This window comes from Poecilia reticulata, linkage group LG3 (assembly GCF_000633615.1).
Source record: "Poecilia reticulata strain Guanapo linkage group LG3, Guppy_female_1.0+MT, whole genome shotgun sequence".
Taxonomy (NCBI): Eukaryota; Metazoa; Chordata; class Actinopteri; order Cyprinodontiformes; family Poeciliidae; genus Poecilia; species Poecilia reticulata.
The window spans coordinates 21,915,338-21,921,344 of record NC_024333.1 but is presented as its reverse complement, the minus strand read 5'-3'; positions in this window follow the sequence as shown (position 1 = coordinate 21,921,344).

Sequence of the window (6,007 nt, the reverse complement as noted above, 5' to 3'; positions counted from 1 at the left end):
AAAAATATCTAAAACAAATTAGTCCACACATATTTGTAGTGAAGTCAGAAATAAGTACTGAAAATGTACAGAAATGCATAGAAAGCCAAGATCTGTGCTAAAATCAGTTGGTAATAAAACATTGATGCTACTACATGTACATCAATATCATCTAGTTTTAATATAAACTGCCTAAAAAATGTTCTCATCACCAAAGTGTTGAACAGTTACAAAGAGATCTTCACACAAATGTCTTGCTGTTGCAAAATGTGAATGACAATGACTGCTGCTGCATTTCTAAACTTCTGGATGTTCTAGCTCTGTCAGAGACAAACTGGAAGAGAAAAAATAAACATTTTCATCATAAACCAGCCACAGTTTACAAGAGTACAACTCTTACTCTTGTAAGAGTTGTACAAGAATCAAGAGATACTTGTAAAGAAGCGGGTGTCAGAAAGAGGTATAGTTTCCCCAATGAAAAACATCGTAATGGACTCAACCACAGTGCCTTCCGAATCTCTGCTCAAGACTCATTGCTAAAGATTGTTGAGGCTTTTTTAAAGTTTGCTGCAGAATATTCAAACAAGTAAGGGACATAGTGGAAGAATAGAGTTTGGTCACATGCCCCATGTTTGGATGAGGAATGCATATCAACCCAAAAACACCAGGCCAAAAGTTGAGCTTTCAGACTGCTTGACAGTTTTCCAGCTGACAGTTCTTTATGCTCTACACATGGAAAGTAACACGGAAAAGGTCATTACTAATGCGGCAAGCTGTTCAAAGTTGATCCATGAAAAGCAAAGTGGAAGAAAAGAAAACAGTAGAATAGGGGGAACAAACGAGAGATAATATATAAGTATAATTGTAAATTTTCTTTAGAGCAGAGATTCCCAAATCCAGGCCTTGAAGGTCAGTGTCTTGCAACTTTTAGATGAGCCCCTGAATCACACCTGAATCAGATAGCTGAATTACCTCGTCAGTATGCAGTCGAGTTCGCCAGATTCCTGCTAATGACCTCGTTATTTGGCTCAGGTTTGTTGAAGCAGAGATATATTTAAAAGTTGCAGGACGCCGGCCCTCAAGGCCTGGATTTGAGGACCTCTGCTATAGAGTATTTTTAAGAGGTAGATGAGATTGGTATTAAAGTATTCTGGGTTCCCTTAAGATTCTGCATTGCCACAGGCTAATAACCAATGTACCACACTATTGGTACAGTAATGCAAAAGGAGCTCCAACCAGCTGTTCAGCTACATAGAAAGAAGAGAAGGAAGGGGAGAAAGGAAGGAAGGGAAGAAAGGGAGAAATTAAGGAAGGACGGATGGACAGACGAACAGACGGACAACCAAGTTCTTGTACAATTGGTCCTCTCCAGGAAAATAGTGGTTTAGTCAAATCATTAAGAACCCAAAATTAATACAACAGCTACTGTGTCACTTCTTGTCTCTTTAAACAATGGATGGATAAAACTTTTGAGATTTTAGAAGCCACATTTTTCATAAGGACACATACAGCATCTGTTTTCGCTTGTGTACGTTGGGTTTGGTTAACTCTTTCAACTTTTATTATACTCAAAAACCAAAGTCAAACTAAACATCAAAATATGGGATTCAATCTTTAGTTTGCGATTTTTGAACAGAGTGAATGCTTTTGACATTTCTTGCAACAGTTTCTGTGAACTTTGTTTAGCAAAGATGTTACTATACACTTACTGGACACTATTTATAGCCTGTCAGTCAGCTCACATAACTTTCTTAAGTGATTGTACAATTATTCATAATTTTCACAGTCTGCATCATTGTGTTGCTTTTTCCCTGTTCTGCCTACTCCCTCCTAAACATCCCTATCCGGTTCCCATGCCAACAGTTTCTGGGAGGTTATTCCGGTGCACTGGTATGGAAGCTGCGGAAATGTGTCATCAATGAGGATGTAGGAGGGGAGAGGCGCTCTGTGCGTGGAGGGATGCCCAAAGGAAGAAGTGAGTGGGTTGCTGAAATGTATAAAAGAAGAGCTCAGTGGTGCTCAGACACAACGGCTCACTCAGACTTGTTCACATTTTTTCCCTGTTTTTTAAGGAAAAAAAAAATCTAATTGGAAAAGGAGCTCAACAGGATCTCTCAAAACATCTTATCAAGCAGAACCCTGAGGGATTTTTTTTTCAACGTCTCTCATTGATTAAATCCCACTGTTACAACGTTTTTGTCATTTTTTGCATCATTTGTCCCAGAACACTCAGGACAGCCCATCAGATACATCTGAATTTTTAAATCTTTCATCCTCTGCTGCGTCTCCTCTAGAGCTTTACCCTACGCAGCTCGTCGTCCCTACATTTGGGCCTCTTTTCTCCATGGCGACCAGCATGGACACTGTTCCTGCCCATCTGCTGCCTTTAGCGATGGAGGAGTTCCCTCAGTCTCTGGCCACAGCTTGCGTCTGCAGGGCTGGACGGCGCGAGCCCCGCCTCCGCTGTGTTGAGTGCGGCATCATTGAGGAGGAAGAGGAAGACTGCTCCACCCTGGAGGAGGACCAGGCCCAGCGCTCCTTCCTGCAGACCCTGGAAAGCCTGAGAAGGAGTACCAGATGAACTACTCCAGGGGAAATTTTAGCCTGACGTCTTTGACCCATTTGGCTTGCCTGCAACTGTTTGGGAACCAGCAGATGTCAGAATGTGGCTTCTATGAGTTGTGATGTACTCAAACTACCATCGTTGGATTGGAAATGACTGTATGAGGCAACAGATGAGACAGATGAGTCCTGACATTAACAGAGTTCTTAAAAGAGCAACTTAAAAGGCACTAGCAGCATTTGGCACAGCATGTTTGGTCAAAGTAAATTGGCTTTGTTGTGTTATCATTTTCTGCAAAGCAATGCTTTCACCTTCTCTGGTAACTTGCACATTAAGGCAATTTGTACTGTTTCTCTTCACGTTTATATCGCCTGCTGTTAATGTATAAAGTTTGATAAAGTTTATGTTTCAAAATGTATTTGTCTTTTTGTTTGTAAGCTGAATTCAACAGAAAGCTGATAAATGTAATTCTTAAACAACTTTTTTTACACGTTTTGTTTCAAATTTATAAAACAAAAACAAAAGAAAAATCCTTGATATGTTTTCAGCCCTTCCATTTGGGGGCAGTATTGATGCACTTTCTGGTGTTTTAAAGCCAAAACAGATTCAACTGCATAGCAACTTCTCCATTATTTCAAATAGATTTTACAAGTTCTCACTTTAATCAGTTATTATAGCTAATTTGCAGTTTCTGTGAGATGATATTCTCACTATTCGTAAGGAACAAGCACACGATTACAACAAAAATTCACTAATTAGCATAGAGTGACCTCAATTGGGCTCTAAATGAGACAAAAATGTTGCCTTTTGGCTCAAAATCAATTTATTTCTTCTTTTATTTTTTATAATGTGTCAAATTTATGCCCATCATGGCTATTTGAATGTTTAACACACAGCCTAGCTTTTTATTTGCACACTATTACCAGTATAAAATGATCTAAAACTCTTCTGAGCAAGCTATTACAGCATGAATGTTGCTCCAATCATACACATATTAGATTGCAATCTCTCCGTTTCTTGATAATTTTCATAAAATAGCCAGGGAGGTTTGCAGATGTCCACTCCATGAATCAATTTTGTTGGCGATATTGTGCACCATCTGGAACCTGTTTAGTCTTTGGTTGTTTGGTAAATACCTGCTCTGTTTAATTTTCTGCTAGAAACGTAGTCTGTTACTTCTGCTTGCTGCACCGTTTGATTACAAAATCACCACGGAGTAACAGATGCAGCAGGTTCTGATGACGCACGACAGTTAATTTAGGATAATTTTGTAAAAATGTGAGTTAATTAGACCTATTCAGGGTGTATCCCACCTAACGTCCAATAACTGCTGGACACAGGCACCAGACAATCCTCCACTCCAACTCTCCCTCATAATAAAGTTAGACATTTACAGACATTTTAACATTTGATATCCTCTTTTTGTTCAGTTCTTGCCTTTTTTACTGGATGTCTGAATACTATTAATGTGCGTTTTGGACGCTCAGTCTGTGCTCCGAACATTTCTTTTGAACTTGCAGCCTAATTGTTTTGAATCGCTACAACAAAGGTTGTGTCTCTTCAAGCATTTCTGAAGTATTTTTCAGTCCAACACACTAAATCTTGTCTTGTGAGTTAACAAGTCAGCTGTACACATGACGGGTGGAAACACACTGATCTAAAGTGAACACTTTAGGGTTTKTAAAACTTTCTTTTAGGGGAATTTTCAAAGTAATGCAGCTAAAAGAAAACAGTGTGAAAAGGGGTTTTTGAGACATAGAAATGATTTCCTTCTAAATTAATGAGATTAGAGCACAAATGTTCAGCTTCAGCCAAAATCTTATCAGATAGAATACATTTTATGTTATTTATATATGTGCAAATCATTGTAGCAAGTTTATAAATAATACTAGAACATTTGAGGCTTCAGTTTGATTTTCTGAAATTTCCTTCTTTTTATTTTTTTTTATGAGGTTGGTTAAAAAGAATAAAATCAAATATTTGAATAAATAATTTTGGCCTGCATGTTGGTGGAGTTATTAACAGTCATAACCAAATCCTGTCTTTGTGTGTTTCCTTTTCCTCACTACTGAATTTCCTTCCACCATGGGGTAGATTGCTCTTTGTATGCATACATGGTTTTGTCCCATGTTGGTGACCTGGGCTTCTGCAGCCATGCAAGGATTAAACAGGTATGGAAGATCGATTGAAATGTATTTGGAAGGTGGCGGTGCATTGTTAATTAATGCTCATCACATAAAGTCTTATTTAGAGACAAAAACACAGACAGGTTTAACATCGGCTATGGATATAAGTGCAAATGACAAATGGGAGACTCAGCCCTACAGTATGTCTGTGTAAGCTTACAATCAAATTCAAACCTACATCATTCCTGGCTGCATTTTTTTGAAGCTACTTTTTGGTATGTCTGGTGTTGAAGCTTGCGAGCAAAACTGCCAGCAGACACATAAAAAATGTATGAATTTATTTATATGAGAGCAAAGTTTATCTGGATCCAAATATATTTATTTTGTTGTTGTTATTGTTATTTTTTTATTGGACATAGCGGAAACAATTAGAGATAAAATTTGATTCAGGTTTCCCTGAGGTCTACTGAGACCCTATTGTTTCTTTTTTCTTTTTTTTTTTCTGTACAATCTTTTAAAAAGTAGCAAGCGCTCAAACAACAAGACACTAAAGGGACACCAGGTCAGCCAATTTAACCTTCAGATGTACAGTATGTGCCTTTGGCTTTGCAGATAAATTGTATTAGTGTTTTCCTTTTGATATTGCTGGTGGTTTTAATGGATTGGACCTGCATGTTCCAGAGAAAGTTATAGTTTTTCATAAAATATATATTTTTGTCATGGAACTGGCCTACCATTAAGGATCTGAATTAAATGTCAGTGTTATTAGAACTATGTTCTACTTTTTATCATGATTTTATGAAGTTCAGCTCAGAATAAAGGAAGTTCAATGTCTTTATGTAGTTTGTGTCCAACACTGTGCTGGTCATGTTTATTCAGTGTTCATGTTTACGTGTAACTCCAAAATTTTTTAAACCCAAAATATTTCTGAATGTACTATTAAGGTTTTAGAGTATAATGGTGTTAATAGTAATGGCTTAATTACATTAGATGATATTTAGAGGATGATAAAGATTAGCGTAATGGCATGGAGGCCTTCCAACCTGAAAAACTTGGATTTTCTTACCAAAGATAAAATGTCAAATCACCAGAAGAAACATGGAAGAAGCTGCTCAGTGATTGTGTTTGAATTGATAACTGAGATGATTATACATATTTTTGTCATGCTGTTTTGGATCAAATGTAAAAAATTAAAAAAGGGCAAATTAAATTTTTTGTTTAATTTCTTTCTTTTTACATAATTATATTATCATTTGAGAGATGGCAATCACATTCCTGATCAGAAACAGGCTTTTTGTTGATAAAAAATAAATGTGAATCTACATCGACTAATATTTTG